General features: G+C 49.7%; 1 protein-coding gene across 3 annotated transcripts in view; it reads right to left on the reverse strand.

Moving 5' to 3' along the window:
• Window positions 1-23,435, reverse strand: part of Gfrl (Glial cell line-derived neurotrophic family receptor-like) — a 237,279-nt gene that overhangs the window by 199,168 nt on the left and 14,676 nt on the right. The gene's annotated exons all lie outside the window — the stretch shown is intronic.

Here is a 23,435-nt window from a genome sequence, read left to right on the forward strand (position 1 = left end):
GTCGGAACGCGAAATCGAGCATGTCGACGAGTCGGTCGCGCGCAATTTTTGCGTGTAATTAAAACGAGCCTGGCTCGTCGCGGCTCGCGGCTGAAAGGTGGTGTTTTAATGAAAGCCCCAGCTTCCGGTTGAAAAATATCCGCGACTTCGAGAGGACCTGGCTGTCGCGTAACTTTCATCCAAGTCTTCGACTGGGACCTATCGAACAGCTCGTAAAACGGGAACGCACCTCCGCGATTATCCTCCGAAGATTAATTCGAACGGCACCAATTGCGAGGAAAAGAGCGATAGGGGGTGAGATGGTAAACGAAGTTGTCGGGTCGTTGGAAAGTGTTTATCCGAGGGAAGAAGGCGGGTCGATCGTTCTCCTGGCCAAGTGGAGGCAACAGAGCTCCAGTAATATTCTCGTCAAGATTTTACGCCGGGTCGTAATCGACGAAAAAAAAGGGAGCCTGAAAAATTTACGGCGCCGTGCTCACGGTGTGTCGTCGTGGAGAAATAGCTGGGGATCTGACGAGGGAAGGCAATTTTTCCGATTTTGATCGTGCGGAGGACATCAGCGCTGCCGCGTATGGCCTGCCCGTGGCTGCCAGCGCAGCGGGGGCGTTGGAACGGGGCGGACGTGAAAAATATCGCGGCGGCCGAACGGAATCGCAATAAACCAGCTGGGCCAGTTAACTTTCCTTTCGCGCGGATAAATGCCCTCGCAGTCTTTAATTTCTTTTAATACGAGCCGGTCGACGGTATAGTGTCAAAAAGTAATTACGCGAATGGTCACGGGGAACGTTTATGAAAAGCTCGGCGCCGCGAACGACGATAATAAAACAGAGGCGAGTACGTAATAATTCTGAGGGCAAGGGGGACACCAGTGTCTCGACGTTTCCTCCGCGGCTTTGAGCACCATGAGCCAAGCGAGGGACTCCTAGCGGCATTTTTCCGCGGGAATATCTCTCGCCTAAAGAAAGTTTGTCTCAACTATACGTGTACACTAGGGTGGCTCTTATTTTCGGATTTTGAATTTTCTTCGGGGCATCCTCCAGAATAGTTCCAAATAAGTAAAAAAAGATCCGTGTAAAGTTTGAGCACGATCGGATAAAGGGAAAAGGTGTCTCTGGGTCCTTAAATATTTAAATCATTATTTAACAGCTCGCGAAGTCGATTTTATATGATATCCTCCAAGTTATTGATTAAATAAAAAAATATGTCAAATAAAAGTTGTAGATCCGGACAAGGAGCATCTTTTATGTTTTATTAGAAGCATTTAAACTCACAAAATTTGAGGAAAAAGAAGTTTTTTTATTTTTAGTTTTTTGGACTTTTTTCGACAACCGTTTGTCGCACGAGAAAAAGTAATACAACATAAATGGTGCTCCTTGTCCGGATCTACAACTTTTGTTTAACATATTTTTTGATTTAATAAATAACTTGGAGGATATTATATAAAATCGACTTCGCGAGCTGTTAAATAATGATTTAAATGTTTAAGGGCCCAAGAGCACCCTTTCCCGTTATCCGATCGAGCTCAAACTTTACACGGATTTTTTTCTAATTATTTGGAAGTATTCTGAAGGGTGCTTCGAAGAAAATCTTGAAAAAAAATTTTACCTAAGAGTATAATAAGAGCCACCCTAGTGTACACCTTACGATCTTGGAAACTTTTCTTGTCAAAGTTGGCCCGTGACGCGTCATTAAGTGCCACCCGTTAAATCCAACGACGGGGACCGCGAGTTTGGCCTAGAAGCATATTCTGCCTCCTCGAGATGTAGAAGCCCCCGCGTAAGGGGTAGTTGGACGTCCAATATTTCCAGCGCGAGACTCGTTAAGTTGGCAGAAATTCTCCTCTCCGCGCGGGCTCGGCGACACGCGTACCTGTCGGCTAATCTCAGACTCCGCTACGCGAGCGTGTGCTTCACGGAGGGTAGGCCTGGGTTAATTCCATGTATCCGAGAAGCGCGAGCCACCCTCGTTCGAACGAATACGGGGTCGTATGCTAACGAGGACGAGGCGTCCAGCCGTCCCCAGGAACCTGGTTACGCTGTGTACTCTTTCAGCTCGTGCATTCACTCCACTAATTTTCGACACCCACGCTTTGACGCGTTTGCCTAATTTCCTCGATCTCGCCGAGACACTCAATGATGGATGAACGGTGTCCACTGTACTCCAGTAGAAAGGAAGCTTTGCAAACGTTGGATAAGTGACAGAAACGAAGTGACCGCGAGGGAAAATCTCGAAATTGCGAACGATCCTTCGATAACGGAGAACCGGCGAACGGGCGGGTCTCGCTTTCGGTTGTAAGAAGAGAGGAAAGTCCGCATGTAATTTTTCGAGGAGCCCCCGACGTTTCTGTGGCTGGTCACGTCGCTCCGCTCCCGGGGATAGACGCCTAAGCGAAACGTCGATCGACGCGAGTAAGACAAGTGCGAAAGTAACCCCCGTCCAATCAATCTTACGGCATATCAACCCACCCCCGTCCCCTTTGCCGCCTGGAAGCTCAGCAACATCTCCGCGTTCCGTGACGTACCCGTTCATCCGTCTCCCTCCGGCCGATCCTCGCCAGCCCCTCGACGAGCATCTTTCATCCCCTCTTCTTTCCACGTGCTTTTCTCCCTTCGGTCCTCTCCTCAGTCACCGCGGAATCCTCCGCTGACAAAAAGAGCGACACGCGAGGGCTTGTTATCCACGGGCTAGCGAGCCGTCCCCGTGCAAGAAAAAAAACCTCCACGCTTTCGGCCGGGCTGTATCGGGAACACGATTGGGATTGTTATCCACGGGACCGATAGCCGAACATCCACTCCGCCCGGAGGGTGAAAAAGCCCCTTGGCCGGGGCGCGCTGTCACTTCGGACGGGTGAATCTTCTCGGATCAAGGGGTGTACTCTATGTTTTCGCTCTTCTGCTACTCCGCTCCGCAGCGTTACCCTCGTCCCGTCCATGTTGACAGAAAACACTAGTCGCGCGTTGAAGAAATTTCACCCCGCTGCAATTACATCGGCTCGAGCTCGCAGCGGTCAGGTGCGACTGATAAACGTTCGCGATGGAAGAATCCCGGAGCACGCGTGGGGATTCTGGGTGCGAGATAGCCCGGGCTCCTACGTACCTTCCTCTTGCCACTTCCTCCGAAAGTCTTCGCTTATCCAGCGAGCCGAACTGCGGAATCCCGGCGCGACAAAAAGAGGAAACGAGTTAGGCGGTTTATCCGCGGCCAGTGATACGCTGCCGTCAGATAGAACGGAGAAGTTGAGGAGCGTCGAGAGGGTTGGCTCCTAACGCGCCAGGCAGGAGGGAGCGGGGGAGAGCGCGTTATCCGAGAGGATCGAATTGTCCTGGTCGTCATTCAAATTCGTTTAAGCTCCCCTGCACGCTCTGCCGTCCCGGGAAGCTCGAAAGCTCTCCACGAGGGCCTTATCTTCACCGGGGCGAAAGCTCGGAGATCGATCTCTCCTCCACGCCTGCCGACGAGTGCTTTCGAAGGGTTAAGAGTGCCGTTTAAACGACAAGAAGCACAAATTGTTCTTTCTCCGGGGACTCGACCGTGAAGGATCCACCTCGTTTCCGCGAGATTGCACCGCGTTTTCGTCCCCCGGACGGCGATATGAATTTAACATCCCGTTTCTTGCGGCTGACCGCCGAGCAGCCAGGGAATCGAGACCCTCTTGACCGCAGGTCCGCAGCTTACCCCGAGCAAATCGGTTTTAATTCTTCGCCCAGGTGCCAGGACGGAGGAATTTCAAAGGACGCGAGATAGACGGATCCTTCGAGTTCGAAATCCGGTCGTCGTCGCTCGGCAGTGTTTTTTCCACGATTCAAACGAACACAGAAACCGATCCGTCGCGCGATATTAAATCTCGCGAGGCTCGCAAACAATCGTCGGATCGCGAACCCGTTTCGAGACTTTGTCGCATCCCCCGGCAGCGAATGAAACATGAAAGAAACCAGGAGCTCGCCGCTGACGTCGTTTGAGGTATTCAGCGCGCTTCTTCTTCAAACGTCCCCGCAACGAAGGACAGTCTCCTGTTTTTGTCGCCAATCGCGGACGTAACAGCATGGCAGGAATTTGAAATTTCGCTCTTAGCCCGGGTTGGTTCGCCTCTGGATTAGATTTTGTACACGGATGGGTTGAAAACACCGAGCGATTCGATCACTGTCCGCGCTATGGTTGACTCGTTTCACTTGGCTCGCGCTCCTCCCGCGTTCGCGTTGCAATCAAACTTCCGCCAGCGATCTTTTCACAACGCTCGGTGATCGTGTGATATATCTGCTCGCGTTCACAGATGTACCCGCCAGACATCTTGTTTAAACTTTAACGATTTAAGGATTAACGAATGATCTATCGGCGAATCGTCGAGCACGTCAGTCCAGACGTTCCGCCAACGTATATCCCCAGCGCCGTCGAGTTTTCACGGCGGGCCAATTTTCGATAACCGATTAGAATCCCCCCCGATTAATCTGGGTCGTAAATCAGGCCGCGACGGATTTCCATATGGGCAGATTAATGATTGTATTTAATGATTTCGCGCGGCGAATGGATTACGCACCGGCTCGTGCATATTAATTTCTACATTATACGCGCGTCCGCATTCCGATTGTGTAGTAAGCAAACCATCGATCCTCGGTGCCCGAAGGACATTTCAAAATTCCATGCTTCCGTGGCCGTGGGCCCCGGCCGGCTGGATCGCAGGCGATTCATCCGTGAATTATCAAGTGTAGGATCGATCGGCCGACTGGCTCCGGGTTGGCAATCGGCAGGGCAGAAGATTAGCTAAATTATTGAATTACTCGACTGGATTGTTAGCGAATAAACGCCGATCCACGCGCGTCAGCCAAACTCTGTCAGGGTCCCCCTTCAGCGGGACGAGGGAAAGGGGTGGAGCAGCCTTCGGGAAAGGCTGAGAAATGGCAGGATCCCGGGATCCTAGCCGACTCTGAGCGTCCACTGGCGGTGGACGAAGAAAGGACACGCGCAAGGAAACGTCGGAACGCCGAATGAACAAGAAATGAGGCATAAAGGAAGGAAATCTTTGGTCGGTACGTGGACGAGCGCCGGAATCGAGCTTAAGGGTCGAGGGGGCTGGTTGTACTTGGAGAGGCGCGGCGCATTCAAGCGACATCGCATTACGGTAAATCCATCGTAAATAGCTGGCTCGAGATGAAACCAGAGACTCGCTCAGAGACGAAACGTCTCTCGCCGGAGCTTTAGGATTTTCTCGTTTAATTTAACTAGATCTCTCGCCGTCGAAGATCTCGGCGCTCGCGCTGGATCGCCGAAGATCGTGCCCGTTCGCGCAAATTCCTCTGTTTCGCGTCGCCAGGAGCTGGTCCAACGCCGATCCCGAGGATCCCCGCTCGCCAAGCCGAGCAGACACTCGAGCGCTTTATCATTAATTAATTGCAGGCCCGTTAGCATCTTAAATGTCATGCCTCGTGTTTTCGAGGGTATTATTGCGGATAAGTTATCAGCTCTCACTAAGAATATCATTATTAAAGAGCAGCATGGTTTCGTTTCGGGTCGCTCTACTACCACGAATCTTCTATTGTACCATCGTTATGTTGTAAATGGACATGACGCGTGGTTATCAAGTTAACTCTATTTATACTGACTTTCGTGAAGCTTTTGATACTGTCAAACACTCGGCCCTTTTACGAAAACTTAATGCTATTGGTATTCGAGGCAATTTACTTGGATGGTTGTCAAGCTACTTAGCAAATAGATACCAAAAGGTCAAATTTAAAGACAGCTTTTCCAGGACTTATCAAGTCACTTCTGGCGTACCACAAAGATAGCACCTCGGTCCTCTATTTTTAAACATTTTCTTTAATGACGTTGTCGAGGTTTTCCAGCATTCTATTTTCCTGCTTTACGCCGATGACCTGAAGATATTTAAAAGAATTGCGATTGACGAGGATGTTAGGCTTGTACAGGGTGATCTCAATAGGCTTTGCGACTGGTGCAAAAATTAGTTCCAGGAAAAAACAACCTGGGTCTCACATTAGGAACCCATTTTTTTATCTGCATGTTTGAATGACTTTCGTTTTTATTTTATTACGAAGAAACCGAATTTTTGTTGTAGTACCTTCCAGTAGGTTGCTAAAGAATACATATTCTACTTTTAAAACGTGTATCGAATTTTAATAAAAGTGTTCTCGGTCAAGAATTACGATGTTTTGAAGAAATGGTTCTCATATTCGGCTACTTTACCCTACTGGCTTTTCTTCTCCTTTCTTTTCTTTTACATTGTTTATTCGCTAACTTTTCAACTGTTATTGTATAATATAGGGTCTTTACCAGTGGAAATAATAATACTAATTAGTAGGATGCAACGAAGAAGGAAGGAGAACGATCTCTTTGCCATTGATTCTGGAGTTATTGTTACCCCGGGGGATTCGAATAATCGTCCATCGTCGAGTCGTTCGTCCATGAAATGGCCAACATTTCCTTCGTTTCCCTTTCCTACCGTCTGCCGATGACTGAATGAAACCACTCGAAGAGGCAAAGCGAGTATTCTCATACGCCTGCGGTTCGATTAAGAAATCCCAGGCTTCTGCACGAGCGCCGCGAGCGTGTAGGTGTGATAAATCACCCAACATTAGAATCTAATTGCTTCGGTGCGAAATCAAAGACTTGTGCACGAGGCGAAAGTGGAGGGTGGAACGTCGGTGAAACGCGATGGCCATTCCGCTATCGCGTGCAATTTGCAAGCGCGATCGGCTCCCCCCCACGTCGTTGCCCTCGGAGATTGCCTGGAGCCCGAAAAAAAAGCTTCGAATAACCGTCTATCGTTCGGCGACGTCGGCCGATTCTTTCGGCGGAATGCCTGGCGTTCCTTCGAGGCCGTTTTCCCCAGTCGTCCGTTCTCGGCCGCGGGAAACGGCGGCCGTGAAACGAAATGAAATCGATAATGGGGAACGGTCGTGCGCGAATCGTCGCTAGATAAAAGCTGTTAAGGAGACAAAGTGCGCGCCGCGAGAAATAGAGGGGAATTTCCGGCAGTAAGGCGGCGAAGGACGGCCGTAAAGGAGCGTGCCTTCTTGCAGAAGACTCGAGCGCGCTGCCCGACTTCCGGCCGCTCTCCAACTTTTAAAAACGTCCCCGCAGACCGAAACTAACTTACCGAACTGCCGCCCGCGCCACACCCTCTCCCTTACTCGCGACTTCGCGTTAGCGATATGGGAACTTGGAGAGACTGTTTCGCCCTTTTTTTTCCCGCGGAACGCCCTCCATTTGTACCCCGGATGCATTATCCAATGGGGCCTCCCCGACAACCCTTTCTCGCCCAAAGTTTCTTGCCGGGAAAGTAACGCGGCCGCGATTCCCCGGCAGCGGTATTTTATTAATTCGAGCCGCCCGCGCCAGGTATACGGCGAGTGTCGAACGTCGACGGCGATAAGCGCGTTCCTGTGGCCCGAAAAGCGAACGGCAGAAAAGTCGCCGAGGGTAAAAATAGAGTGGAAAGCTGTTCGTGCACGCGATAGGCTCTCCCGTGCCACGGCGGCGACAAATCGATTCGTGCCTGGCAATTAAAGTCTTCCAGGTTGGCGTGCGCCTCGATGCGATCATTATCTGCGTCGTGATTGGCCCCCTCCGCTGAACAACTCTGCGCTATCACTTTTATTCGCGCGCTCTCCTCAATGTACAGCTTATCCGATAATGAAACCCCTCCGACGACTGCTTTTTTGCCGTTCCGTCATGCTCGACGTTGTGGAATATCACCGGGGCGCTGAATCGACTGTTCCGATAACTGGATCGCGAGTTCGATCGTCCTTCTCTCCCATATCGACGATTTCATAGATGTATCACCGTTGGAGAAAGTCACGGGACTCTCCCCAAAGTGTTTTCGCGTCGCGCCGCGAGGCTTAATCTTCCCATCGGCCACGTGACGCCGCTGATTGTGTATCATCCCTGGTCAGGACTCGGTCACCGTCAAATATCCATTATTCACAGTGCTAAATCGTTCTAATTATAACCCGCGTGCCTTCCTCCATATTCCGCGGAGTGTTCCGCCAGGTTCAACGAATCGCGAGGATTAGTTCCAAATCCGGCCGAGCCCTGAATTATTCAGCGCGTCGATCCGCCGAACGACACGAACTCAACGGGAAAAAAGCACGCGATCGATCTTCCTCCCCGACAGAGATGATTCTAGATTTGACGTGTTTCACGTTCGATGAGTATCGCGAGGATACGAATCGTCGCTCGCCGGAATTTCCACGCTGAATTCCGATGTGTCTCGTTGTTAACAAGGGTAAATACAGCGGGGCACGGTCATTCCGCAGCGGCGAGCGTCTATTGTCCTTAAGGGGTTGTACCTAGTGGGGTGTGTCAATTTTTTCAATGCGTCAATTTTAAAAATGAGTAAAACTTAAAAGTAAATGTTATCGGTGGACCGGTTCGGTCTATTTTTATAAAATTTTAGATATCTGGTTCCGAATGGCAGTGTTCACCGCAAAAGGAAATTTTTAAAAAGGCTTCTTGGATGTGGGTTGTTATTTTATTACAAACTTAAATATTTTTCACCGAAGAAATTACCAAATGTTCTTTGAATGTTGCTCTTTTAAGTGCAAAAAGTTCTGTAAGAATATACGCTTCCGCTTTTTCAAAAAAAATTCACAAACATTCGCCTCTTTTCGGCCGCCTGACTAGGTATAGCCCCTTAACTATGGAAAGCTGCGTGAGAGGCACAGGGAGAAAGCAAAGCGACGAATTAACGCGCCGAGTTGCGTGCCTGCTCCCGAATCTTCTAATCTAATTGACACAATTAACTTAAATTTTTATCGCGAGGGGTTAGAGATATTATCCAGCACACACAACGATTTCGAGGAATACCACACACGCTTCTACGACGCAGTAGGGAAGACCTGGACAAGTCGATCCAGGTGGCATGTTGGTACAGAACAATTATCTGGACACTGTGAGATAAATTAATAAAAAAAAATAAAATTATTCAAATCATCGTCAAAGTTTAATTTTCAATTAAATTCAAATAAAATATTTATTATACTCTCTACTTCTTTGTTAATTTTTAGTCTACGTTTATTTCTCAAATTTATTAGCTATTCGTTAAACGGATATTCTACAGACGTATCAAAATACCCCAAAGGGGTATCAACTTGCCGCGCACTGGGGTAAATTGATACAGATTGCTTACACCCAAATAACATTTTTTCATTTACGTTGTATGTATTTTCTCAAGTTTTCATTTCCAATGTATTAAAGGGGGAAGATCAAAGTTTATTTTAGCACATTTGTTATTAATCAATTCAAACAAAAATGATAAAAATTGAAAACTGAAAGGCGTATCAACTTCCCCCGGCTTCCCCTACTTCTCGTTATCGATAAATACGTAGCCGCCAGGGTTCCAGACGATTATATCGTCGGAATAATAACCGAGGCCGACCCGAGCTCGCAAGCCGCGATACCTCGACTCGCCTCAACGGCCCGCTGCTTTTCAAGCGGAGGCTTACACGTGCGCCTTCGTTATCCCGCCAAGGTAGGTCTTTCACCTCGCGCTTCTCGACCTCGACAAAGTCGCTGCTGGTGATTTTTCGGAAATAATCGCGCCAGAGCATTCGCCATTCCCAGGAGCACATCGACGTATCCAAGAACCGTGCTAATTATCCAGAATCGATCAATTCGAGGCCCATCCCCCGTGCCATCCGCGGAAGAAGCAAACCGTGACTCTCTCGCGCGATAAAAACACTGTTGCCGACAAATCAGCCGACGAAAGCGTGAAACAGCGAGGAAATCAGCGGGGCGAGCGGTGTCGCAGTTGAAGTATCGTTGTTAATTCGCGAAACGACGAGCCAGCGCCGCGACAGACTGCCCCGTTTTTCCATTGATTACACTGTGGCCGCGGCTGCGAGCGCTCGACAAAGGTACACGCGCATAAAGCATAATCTGCTCGCCGGGATCGCGAATGGAAATCGACGCGATACACGGACGGGGACGGTCGTCAAATATTTGAGAATGGGGAAATGATTTTTATGGGGATCCGTGGCACCGCTTCGCGGCAAGGGAAACACGGGGTAGTTCCGGTCGGATTAAATCGGGACCAGCACCGTGGTCGTCGATGCCTGCCTACGCCCTTCCGCTCTGTAATCTGGATTTATTTGGAGAAGCGTATTTGGTCCCGAGCAATCGGGCCTTCCACAGAAATTACACGGATTTCTGTAGCGACAGCGTAAGTCGCGGCAAGAAATACCACGGGGGAAAGGAATCGTGTTGGCGCTGGTGGCGAGAGAAAGCTGTATGCGCGGGGCAAATAAAGTTCGAAACTGTAGCCAGAGTGGATCACAGCCACGATTGTTCCATTCTTCTGAGGAGGAACTCCGCTGTCGCCGCGAAACGGGATTATGTCGGATGATTAGCTGAGCACGACAACATCATCAGCATGGCGATCATACTTCGCAAGCGGGGATCTGGATTTATTCTGGCGAGACAGCGGGGCTTACACGACCTTCTGTCGAAATTAAACGAGGATTTCGCGTTCCAGTTGACCCCCTTTTCCGGCCGTGTCCCAGCCATGCACGCGTGCACACGCGTTACGTCCATGCCGCACGGTTCCATCCATCGCGCGTTCGCGCAACATTTTAATCGCGTGCCGGTGAATTCCACGGGAAATCCCCTGCAAATCCCTGGGGCACGGCCTGCGCCCCGTCCTGCAGCGCGGGACAGTGATTTTTCGCGCGAGTACACGCGTCCGGGCGATAATCTCGCTGCTCCTTGCTCGATTCATATCGCTCCTTCGAGAACGTATCCTGCTGTTTCAAACTATTCGCGCAAAGGCCGGCTTATCCCTTAAAAGCCACCATCGATCAATTAACCAGCCGTTAACCAACCCCATTCCCAGCTGCGGAGCGCGGGAAAATGTCGACGCGCAGTCAGCTGCGGCACAGAAATTTATTTTTCCTCGCACGCGCAAAAAGGCATCGACCACGATGCAATCAATTTTTTTGCGCGTCCTCAAACGTATGATTAATCAGAGAGGAACAGGAGGGGGTGGTGGTGGGTTACACGGTGAAATGGAACGGGGTGGAAAGAAGCATCAAGCCGGGGGAAAAAAAGTGGACACGGGCGAAGTCTGAGGGGGCGAGTTTACTCGACGGGGGAACAATTTAATCGATCGAGAGGGATCGCGACGCGGTGGCCCCCGCCGAGGGAAATCCCTGGACAAATCCTGAGCGCGGGCCGCGATTCCTGGCGAGGGCCGAGGGCCGCGTGCACGCGTCGTCGCACGCGCCGAAAACGATAACATCTCATGATCTGCTGGTCAGCCACGGATGAACAGCACTGGCGCACGAGTTTCCTGCCGAGCCGATAATTGAAAATCACTGTCCCATATATCGATTCGCTGGATTGTCCGCTGGTACATTCGACCCCGTCCTCGCCTCCTGGACCGCGCACCGTCACTCTCTCGACTGCCGTCGACCGCCCGAACGGTTACAAATTTCCCGACAAATTTTCTGCTCCGGTTTCCTCCTCTATCGGGCTTCGCGTAGCACGGTCGAACGCGGGATATATCGCGCTAAGACTGACATCGAGTGCGATCTGCAAGTTGTTAGGCAATTGTCGCTTTACCATGGAGTGAGAGTCGTTGAAAGATTCGAAAAATATAATTATGGCAATATTTTTTTCAATTTCTCGAGAATTCTCGAGAATTCTCAAGAAATATGATCTCATTTCTGATTTCTCGAGAAACAAAAAATATGGAGAAATCAGGAACACTATTCATGACTCGTCTCACTCGTCGCGCTTGTACCCTGAAGGAAGTAAGTGGAATTCCAAAACAGTCGAGTCTGTTAGCACAAGTATTGGCTAAATTGCAGATCCTAGTAACCGGATCGGTGTGACCAAAATAGGAAGTACATAGTTTGGGTTTAAGCAAAGGTAAGCTCCAGCTCCTGACTCGTCTTTCTGGTGCATTTAACCTAGTCTGCTGGAGAAGTTGTGGGCAGTCTATTTGCCCATTTAACAATTTGAAATGAAAGACAGAAATACGTGTTTCTGGCTTGGCGGTGCATTACTCCCACGCGTCGCCCGGGACAAGCCCCAGTTACGCGATATTAAGAGGATTTTCAGAATCTCCAAGGATAAGCGATGGCACAAGCCACGAAGAAGACACCCGACAAATTACGCGCGCGTCCTCGTGCGATAACGAGTATGAAAAGCCGCGATTTTCTAGTCGGGAGACAAAGTAGTCCGAGTGCAGACTCTGGATCGTGGTAAACATTTGATTCAAGCGCGTCGAGGCTGACGTTGCATTTTCTATTTCCTATTTTTCCTGCACGGGGAAGTTATGCCTATTGAAAATTTGATGACTCTGCCGACGGGGGTTGCTTCGACCGTTCACTCGACAAGAACCGCGATATTTATTCGTTAAACTGTCGCGCGCATCGGGGGATGAATGGCGCGCGCTATACACGATCGAAAGGAAAAAGGCACCCACCGGTTTCGATGTTCAAATTGACCCCGCAATTCGATTCTCGGGAAATTAATCGAACCGTGAGGTGGTTTCCAACACTGCTGTCGGATGCCGCTTTAATTACCGGCGGCATTTCACGCATTCATCCCACTGGGTCACTCGCAATACCTACGCTATTCAATATGGCCTGCGCCGTTGATTAATATAAAATTCATTTTTTATCGAATCGCTTCGCGGCCGCTAATGAGCCCGCTGCGTTTGTTTCGCTGCACCGCGGAACCGATACGGTAATAATTTGTAATTTGTAGATCCCGAGTGATTAACGATCGAGCTTCGCTAAACGGCGGCTATTATTTGGTCGCGCTGTCACGGGTTTATAAATAAATCGAAATATGGGTCATGGCGAAAATCATTCACAACGGGAGGGCACCATGTGGTAGACACCGATTTTTATGAGCCTTGGCACGATGGATCTATGTCGAAAATAAGTAAATAGGTGTCCGAGTATTTCAGCCAATGGGCCTTAATAATAGACATATTTATATGGAAATTATTAAAAATTTCATAGTGGCCGTGGGGTTTTAATAGGTAAAAATCCCACACTACCCTGGCGCCTCCGGGGGATTCCCCTCTGAAGGAGTCGGGGTGCCTTTTAAAGATTTCCAAAAGTTAAAAAAAAAATATAAAAAAATGACTTATAAAAAAATAATTTACAAAAACAATTTTATAAATTTTTTTTTAACGCGAAGACATCTTCAAAAGGCATCCCGACGCCTCCAGAAGGGAATCTCCCGCAGGCGCCAGGGTAGTGTGGGATTTTTACCCACTAAAACCCCACGGCTACTACGAAATTATTAATAATTTACATGTAAATATCTCTATTATTAGGGCCTATTGGCTGAAACTCTCGGACACCTATTTACTTATTTTCGACATAGATCCATCGTGCCAAGGCTCATCAAAGTCTGACAAAAAATCCTCAGCAAGTGACATTTGACAGTAGACGTACATTTACACTAATTTACACTCTTGTGAGGTCAAGTCAAGCCCAGATTTCCATCGAGTATCTCCCTTCTGTCACGATCCTTCGCGAAACCTTCATCTTCTGAAAACGGAGAAGGGAGAGGATGAATCGCTACAGGGACGAGTCGAAACATAATTACAACTTAAGTGCTCTCGCCGCCGAGGTATCGTTGTTATCGTTATCGCATCGCACGTATCGCGAGATACGTGCAACCCCTCGGACGGGGGGGGGGGGGGTGGCGAGCGTAGCCCCGCGTTTCCGGCGATGGTGCTCGAAGGAAGAATCCATTTCGTCGGCAAAAGGAAGAAAGAAAGGACGCGGAACGTGTAATATCGACTCGCCTAAGCACGGCCAGGCCCGGCGCGGTGGGGGTGAAAAGGGGTGGAAAGACGGCCGAACGACGGGAACGGAGAAGCGGCGGAAGTAACTGCTCGGGCGGAAGTTCCAATTGCCGGCTAGATCTATATTTAATAAGACAGGAGAGTTATACTTTCTCTGCAGGGCGTCGTAACGCAGTTCGAGTGCAAAAGTTTCGACTCTCCCTGCCTCCCGCCCTTCCGGAATTATCTCTGCCACCTTCCCGTCCACCAACGCCCGAGATAATTAAATATATCCGCGCACCGAAATGCTCAAATGGATTTTCTCCGGGCCAGGCAGCCGCGATAAAGGATTTTACTTTCGCGAGACGGAGCCCGGCAAACGCGAGGGAAAAACTTCCGCCCCTGCCTGTCCCGTTTTATTAGTCCGCCCCATCGTTGGGATCGCGGAGAGCCCTTTACCGCGATCCGATCGATCCGATCCCTGCCCGTCGATCTCTTGCACAGGGATTCAGAGAAACGGGAGAGCACGACCCTTGGAAAGATCGAGGGGAGGCTTCGTAGCGCAAGATATTATATTATCGGTATGCGCGTCGATTATCTCGAGTCACTTATCCTGGGTGCAATTCTTCAAGGAGACTACCTGCACCGCGGAAGGAGCTAGCAGGGACAATTCAAGGGCCCCGCAGTCGCGTGATAATTTTGCGCTTCGAGGGATCTGATTTACGGCCAGCGCGGCGAAATTTTCCGCCACACTTCCGCGGCAGGAAATCAGGAAATTGTTACGAGGGCCGCGGCCCTCCTGGGGACACCCATTAAGTTTCATTTTTTTTTCTCCCCCCTCCTCCCCCGGCCACCCTTCGTCGGTCTCTCGCAATTGGGTTAGCCGCGCGAACTTCCACTCCGTAAAGTTAGCCACGAACGAAGGACGATAATTATTATGCCGCATAGCGCGGCTCGGCTTGCGCCACGCCACTGCGACAACCGGCTGCTCTGGGACCTTGTTCTCGCGGCCACTTAATTCGCGAAACCGCCTGTGATATAAGAATTCCTTTTTTCCTCCCCTCTGTTGCGCGAACTAAACTCCACTGCTCCTGTGTTTCCAATCCTCAGCCATCCGCGGTTTTTTTTTCAATCTCGCAACTCCTCCCCTTAAGATTTCTGCTCGAAAGCTGACCACTTAAGACAAACGGAAGCCCACGAGCTCCCGTTCCGGTACGAGACAAGCCCCAAACGATCGAGCATGTTAGAGCGCAGTTCAATTACCATACGAAAGTGGCAAACAAAATCTTGTCCCCGAACGCGAATAGGGCGATCCTTGAGGCTGCTCGAGGGAAAAGCCCCCGGTTGAATTGTCTCGATTGAAAGGCCGGGCACGTATTTTGAAGGCGGCGAGGTCGGTCAGAAATTAGTATACGCGCTTCTCTCCAGGGGTCCACGACTTTTTAATTTATTCAAGGGAAGTTTGTTAGAACTCGGCCGGTTCGACACGGAGCTTTTCCACATCCAAACCGAATACCGACCGGCAGTTTGTTATATTTACATTCGGCTCCATGGAATCCTCCCATCTTAAGGGGTTATACCTAGTCAGGTAGCCGAGAAGAGGCGAATATTTGTGAATTTTTTTTGAAGAAGCGGAAGCGTATATTTTTACAAAACTTTTTGCGCTTAAAAGAGCAACAGTTAAAGAACATTTGGTAATTTTTTCGTAGAAAAATATTTAAGATTATAATAAAATAACAAGCGACATCCAAGAAGCATTTTTAAAAATTTGCTTTTGCGGTGAACACTGCCATTCGGAACCAGATTATCCAAAAACAAAATACAAAAAAGATTTCGTCAGTGTATTAATGTATCCTCAGATTAACGGAGAGAAATTTCCGAAATATTAATTTAAAACAAAATGGCGGCTATTTAAAGTTGAAATCCTGATTTTTTCGTGCAAAAATCATGCAAAACCATATTTTTAAAAATGCTTCTTGGATGTCGGTTTTTACTTTATTATAAACGTAAATATTTTTCTACGAAAAAATTACCAACTGTCCCTTAAATATTGCTCTTTCAAGCGCAAAAAGTTTTGGAAAAATATACGCTTCCGCTTCTTCAAAAAAAATTCACAAATATTCGCCTCTTTTCGACCGCCTGACTAGGTATAACCTCTTTACTCTCATTCTTCTCGCTACGTTCGTCCACGGACCTTTATCTTGCCACTACAGGTGTAGGAATACGCAGGACGAGTAAACTTACTCTCGCAAAGCCAAAGATGCAACCCCGACTACGCAACTCGTTAAGAACCAAAACTAACCCCCGAGGAACCTCTGCTTTCACTCGCATTCAGATTTAATGAAACTGTTCGCGCAAAGAGGATGCGCGGGACAAAGCGAGCGGAATAAAGACCGAGACGGGGCGTGGACTTTAATTAACTCGATGATCCCGTGTCGAAAGCAGTCGGGACGAATGTCGTGGCGAAATCGGAGCCGTTTCGCAGCGCGTGCCCGCCGCGCTGTCTTGCACGACGCGAGCTTCGCAAATTACAGCCCCAAGTTTTCCAGCGAGCGTCGATTACAATCGCCGTTACAATTACAGCAGCCGAATAATACGGCTACAGGGACAATGGAAACAAAGGGTGGGCACGGCCGTTCTTCCGGCATTGTCTTCCCCGCTAATTAGCAGCCGGAAGTTGTTGTTGCCGCGCCACCGATATATAATTCGCTTTGCGTTCGCGTGCTCGCATCTGCCTGGCTCTGGTGCCTCGCTTATTCGCCGGGACTAGTCACGGAGGTATAAATGAGCGGGGCCTCGAGTGTCCCCTTGCAACGTTAAGTCGTTACGTCGAAGCTCCGCGGAACTGCGGACGCTTACAGTTACGTTTACGCGTAGACGACTCTGGTTCCCGTGCACTGTATCGAGCAGGGAAAAATTGGCGAAAATACGCCGCGGAAACCTCCCCGAATAAATATCGCGATATATCCGTCATAGTCTGGGAAACCAAGGCAGCCGCGAACGCGTCGCTCAAACTTGAGTTTTGAAATTCCCCGACAGCTCGATATCTCCCACATGGACCGTCGTTTCGCGGCGATATCTTCGACGGGGAGACGTATCGGGCAGGAAAGCTTCTTACGCTCCCCCGACCTGTCTATGTACAGACTAGGAAAAGAGTAACGTCTTCCCTATGTAAATTATTAGCGGAAGGCGGCCGACTGATGGACCATTTTCAATTCAACCATGTCCCTTTTCCGCGCGCAGCCATTCACCGCGGAAAAGCCACGCTAATATCGCGCTTAAGCGGAAATTGAAAAGGGAACGAGTGGACAGAAATCGGGGACCCGTTGAAACGACTGCCTCAAAAGGGAGAGGGAGCACGGCTAAACGAATTAAAGGCACCCCTCCTCTGCGTGCCCGCTGAAAATAAGGAGTGAAAGAGTGGTCAGGACGAAAGGGGACGCGAGCGTGGGACAAACAGGACTTTTTCCCCCGCTAATTAGCGGACGGTAGCGGACACTTGAGAAGCACGATGCATATTTCATCGGTCCAACGGCGATTGGTTCAATCGAGCCCCGATGAGGAAGCCCTTGCCGGTGGCCCTCGAAAGGGGTCGAGTTAGGTTCGGGTTAGGTTGGTTCCAGGCTCGTCCCTTGTCTAAAGTCCCCGGAATAACAGTCGGATTAGCGCGCGAGGATGCAACCTTAATGCGACCCGCTGCACGCCGTCGTTATGCAGCCCCCCGTGCTAAACTACTGCCAAAGAAAACACTGCTCCCACGCCTCCGACTTCCCTCGCTGTCGTTTCTTTGGAATCGATCGTTGTTCGAATCACTCGCGACAGATTGCCCGGAGAAACCTCGCACGAGGAAACTTTCTGTCCCAGAGCTGCGCGTCCACCAGTTAATCTTCACCGTATCTGAAGCGAGCTTGGGCAAATGTAAATGTACCGCAAGCAATGTCTTGATAACTTATTCTTATCCATCTCCAACTGCGCGAGATTACGTTCCTCCTGCGTCTGAAATCTTCCCGTGATCTTTCCAGCAGAGAAGCAGTTTCTATCGAGGATCGTTGCAAGGAAACAAATCGTGCCTGGTGCATCGCCACTCCCAACGCTCGCGAATCAGGAGACACACTGTCGCCAAAGAAAACAACCGCGACGGGAAACTTGCGACTTAAGTCCGGATGCTGGCTAGTCGACCTCCTTTCGACGTTCAACCGCCACCTCGAGGACCAGGGTTAGGTCTGCGAAAACAGGATTTCCCCGGTAAGCTCCATTACGCGCCTTCCTCCGAGCGCGCCTGGAAAACGGCAACTGGGTATGCTTATTTAACGCGTCCCCGCGATGCAAAATTTAACGGAGCCCAAAGTCGCTGCTGGCCGCTCCTTCGCGAGTTCAAGGGACTCTTCATCGTTGTAAATTCTATGGGGAGTGCTTTTTCCTTGCCCCCCCAGGGGAAGCTTGCCTGTGTGTGACTTTCCAAGTCAAAGGTCGAGGGCAAACAGCTTTCGACAGGAAATCGCGGTCGAAGTAGTTCCAGCGACCGAAGATCCTTCGTTGAAGATCTTTCGGCGAACCGGATCGAGATGGAATCGTTTTTAAAGGCTCCCTGCGAATAACCATCTGCCCTATAGCATTCAGCCAAAGTGGAGAAGCAAATTTCGAAGAAGGTCGATCCGAGAAAGGTCGAGTTCCTGAATTCGAACAAGCGAAGATGACCTGAAGTTTTCCTTATTCTTTTCCCTGGGACAGATACGAGGAAGAACGCACGGCAAGGGCAGAGGTGGAGAGTCACTCTTTATTCATTGGTCAGTCCTGGGCTCTTTGGATGTTCCCGGGACGAAAATCGAAGGAAAACAAGCCCCGTTTATGCTGGCATTCTCAAGAAAACAGGAGAACTCTGTTCCTTATACGACTGTTCTGTCAATGTTTCGCTCGATTCCCGCACCTTCCACTTTTTCCTCCTCTACTTTGTGATTTGATCCTCGGGGAAGACGATGCTTCTCATGTTTACCAACGAAAATAGAAGGGGAGCAGCGCCATTAAAGTCAAAGTGGGATCGAGTTTATGGTATTTATTCTGTATCCATGACTGGCCAAAGATTGTAAAACGGTGCACCGAAGCACGAGGAACCGATAAAATTTCCTAAACCTCCATCTGCATTCTGTCATACGACCTGGAACACCTGCTCAGACTAGAAGCAGATTCGCCAGCTCCAGGAACCGAGACATTCGATTTCAGCGAGGGACGAGAGACTTGTAGCGATACCTCCGACTCCGCCACTAGAGGGCCTCTCGACCGATACCGCTTTCTCGCAAGTTCTCCGCCATATACTCTCTCCTGTAGGGTAAGTCCGGTATAGTTCGACCACCGGGAGAGTCTAGCCAGTGTTGATATTTTGAGACTGACGCAAGAAAGGATACTGTGCCTCGTTGATACCAAAGAAATAGATGCGTTTGTTGTTGATCTTGCATTGACCATTGTCACAAATCCATATTTAAATTATAAGAAACAATTAAGACTTTATGCGAGTCTGAAAGTTTTTAGACCAAGTTACAGTGCTGATGATATTTGAATGACAGGTAAGTTTATTTACACTATTCCGATATTGGGGGATATAACACGTATAAGACTACAGTGTAACCCCAACGACACGTATGTATTCGCTTTTAATTTATTTTAACAAGGTGGTCGATCACTCCCTTGATTATGGGATAGTCCGACCACGTTAATGCGGGACAGTCCGACAGTTTTTGGTTGAAAATTATTATTATTATTATTTATTTATTTATTTATAAACGGGAAAAACCCCATAGAAATACAAAACAGAGATTACAACGATTTAAATGCGACAGTTCTTACAATAAAGCTACGGAAGTCGGTACGGAAAATGAAAATAAATATTTGAATTTATCGCGCACTATAATTAATGTATACTCTAAATTGCTTGGGCTTTGCTCTAATTTCTACAAAACGGCAAAAATGTGAAAAACAACGACGCTACGATTTATTTTCCAAAAAGTGGTCGAACTGTCCCAGACTTACAATATATACTCGTTTCGTCCTACCTTCTAACATCCCCGTGTCTAAGGCACCGATGAGTCCACTAGCAGGCCCAGGACGAGAAACGTTCCTTCCCTTCTATCTACATTCTACCCCATACTTCTACCTCCGCCAAGGACCAGTGGAACTTCATTTTTCGCGAAAGAAACGAATCAACAGCGTCGGAAGCGAACAGAAGTCCCCCCGCGGTGAGTCGAACGCGAAAAAAATACCGAGCTCTCTCGATGGATAGCACGTTCGACATCCAGGGCAACGGAGCACGGCGAGGGAAATTCGGAAACGTCGTTAGAAACGCGATCGGTTCGGGAGATCAAAGAGGTGTGTCGGTTCACGGAAGACGCTCATCTGTCAACGGTGGCCGCGAAACGAAACCGCCCCTCTTTCTCTTCTGTCTCCTGTCTCCTACCTCGTATCCTCTTTCCGCCCGGGCTATCGATTTTCATCGAGTCACTCGTTTTCCTTCCTCTGTGTTTCCGCGCGCTGTTTCGCGCGATTCGTTTCCCTGGGCGAGCGCGGCGAAATTATAAACGAAACGACAGAATCTCGTGACCTCAGTTCCGTGCGAGGCATCGATCGAGCCGACCCCTTCGACGGCGTCCCTCTGCCTCTGCCATCGCCGTTTCCCGTGAATTTCTATTTACCCCGGTATTCCAAGAGCGTTCCCTGCTCCCTGAATATCCCCGGCCACCCGCCACCTGGGATATCCGGATATTATCGGCGCCCGTCGTAATTCCCGATCGAGGATTGACCAGCGATCGACCCAGCCGCCCCTCGTCAAACGACACACTGTACTCCAACGCCATTCTGTTGAATGCCTTCGTTAACAGGGCAGCTTCTGGCGGGGAAACGTTCTTCCCGGCAAATTGTCTGTTTCTTCGCGACCCGTGCTAGCCCAGTTGCGCGAGGTGCTCGGACGTTCCGAGTCATTTCGAGTCACGCGATCACGTGCTTCTCGGTTGTGCCGCGTACTTTCTGGGTCCACTCCGCTTGAAGGAGGGAGGCGCCAAGAGTATCGCCGTTAAGCATGAAATTAACCCGGTCCGGAGTACCCCGTAAGCTCGTCAGAACGAAGCTTCGGCTAATTGCGTTAGTCTGAGGACGTCTGGCGACGCGCCATGCCCCTGACACAGATTCTGACGAAAGAAAACTCGAGGGGCCAATTCCGTAGGGGGTGGGTCCTGCTCGTCCCCGGGAAAACAACAGCACAGAAACGGGGGGCTTAATTTTATTCGCGGTTCCATCCCTTTCGTACCGGTAATCCGTCGACAAGCCGCTATTAAACGGCTAGCCGTTGCAACCCCCGCCCTAATGCCGTCGAATTAACCGAAGAACGACGTCAGGATCTCGTTGCTCCCGCGACCAAGCGAACCGCCCGGCCACTCGAACTTTCGTAATTCGTAAATCCGACCGTAAGACCTCGAAGTTTCGCCGAGGAACAACGATCACTCGCGGGCAACGGGTCGGACCCACGAGTCCTCCGTTTCTTCGATCGTCTTGCTGTCTAAGGAACTGTACCTATCGCTGGAACATGCCGTGTCTTCGCCGACCCTGGAGAAAGATTCCCGGTAATTGGCTAACGTCAGATTCCCCCGATGCGCGGTTAATCGAAATCGCTCGCTGCTCGGATAAATCGAGGCGGGCGGTGTCGTAAATCTTGACCCGCAACTGGACGTCGTGCAATTCGAGGAGGCCATAGACGCGCGCGCCGCGAATTATTTTGGGAACACGTTAATCCGATCGGTGATTATTTACAATTCCGCCGCGCACCTGAGACTCCCCCCTCGGATTCGCGGATTTATAGGGGTGTAACGGGGCGCGTGCGCTGCCGGGGCGACCTGTTAGCGTCGTCATTAACCGCAGACAAGACTCATTCGCTGAATTATGAAATGATAATCCGCCAATGTTCATTATTACCAGCGGCTTTGTATAAATAAAGCTGTGACGCCGTTCATTATTCCATCCGCCCACTCGCGGTCGACGCGAACAATCGTCCGTTTAATAATTTCTTTCGCGAGCTAAACCGACACCGCGGCCGACTATTTTCGAATTAAACGCGATTAATTATCAGCCGGCAGCGACGGGCACGGTTAATGTGTATTCGATTTACGCCTTCGTGCCCCTTTTAGACCGAACGCGATACCCGCGCAATCAATTACAGATCAATTGGGGTCGACGAAAGTGGATGCACGAAAGCAACTGCGGGGAGACCAGCGTCAAAGGGGGTGGATAAAATAATCATCGCGCTTTCTGTCTCCTCGTACTTTTGTATCCGGCGATAGTTAAAGCAACGCCGATGAACGATACCGAGGCAACAAGCCTCTCCGCTTTATGTTACGCTAACAAGAATTAATTAAAGCGGAATAACTAAAAACCAGAAACCGCCGAATAATTGTGCCCGGTTCCAAGCGTTTTTACACTGACTCTCCCCCTCCCGCCGGTCGTTTGATAGTTAACGCGAAATTCCCGACCGGTTCCGACGCGTGTAAAACACAGTGGGGAAAAAAAAGGAAGCAAAATAAATGCGTAAATTTTCGTGGAATTGTTTTTCTCCGCTGGCTAGAAAATCGGGGCTAACAACCACCCGGGCGCCCTCGGAAATATTAATAACGGCCGCTGTAAATCCCGGGCGAACGCGGAAAAACTTCGGCGGAGTGAAAGGAATACGAATTGAATGGCTGTTTAGCGGATCCCTGGGCCACTCGCTTGTGCCCTGACAATGGCAACGAACGAGGGGAGGAGAATAACGTTACACGGCGTCTTGCTGCGAGGGACGAGGAACACCGGCCAAGTAGATTCAATCGACGCGGGGTCGGACCAAGGAGACGCGGTCCCTGAAAAGTCAGACCGCGTTGGATTTATTTAAAGGGTGTTCCTAATGTGACGGCTGAAAACAAACTTAATTTTTCGAGAATCAATAAAAGAAGCAAGTATTGCGCGTATCATTTGGCTCGTTTGTAGCTTTATTCTATCACCTTTTGAGGCTATAAATTTTGTTTTGTAAGTAAAGATACCCATACAGCGGAATTCGAGCATCGTGAAGATAATGTAGAGCACGAAGAAACTTGCAGAAGAAATCTCCGCACTAATCAGCCTCTGCGCATTAAGCCCCAGTTTCCCAAACACCACTCAAACCGCACTGCGCTGTTGTCGAAGGAAACTAACCGACTACTTGAGGCGATTCAAAAGAGGGACCACACGAAAAGACAGCGTTTTCACTTTCGTTTCGCACGCGTGCCCCTCCGCAGCGGCAGAGGGTGGCTCTGTTTAAGAGCCGGGTATCGCGTGTAACGGTTGACTGCAGGCCCCGTTAAAAATGTAAATGCAAATGCCTCGCGGGGCGGAGGGCATAATCGGGGGGTGCCCGCGATCGGTAGGTCCCTCGGCGAATCGATAGGTGGGTAAACACGATAAAGCCGCGCTCTTTCGCGATTTACGCCGGCGGCGAGTCGTTGGTCGAACGGCAAGATCTGGGAATCTGTTGGACGGGTAGGGTGACGTGACTCTCCAGCACTGTTCGCGAGACGCGATAGACGGTCCGAATCGCGTGGCAGTTTCGTGTAACGCATTCCTCGATGTACAGCAGCGGGGGCCTTGCTGATTTCCCGTGTCGAAGTCGGTTACGACGAAGGAATCGCGT

Source organism: Andrena cerasifolii, chromosome 5, assembly GCF_050908995.1.
Source record: "Andrena cerasifolii isolate SP2316 chromosome 5, iyAndCera1_principal, whole genome shotgun sequence".
Lineage (NCBI taxonomy): Eukaryota > Metazoa > Arthropoda > Insecta > Hymenoptera > Andrenidae > Andrena > Andrena cerasifolii.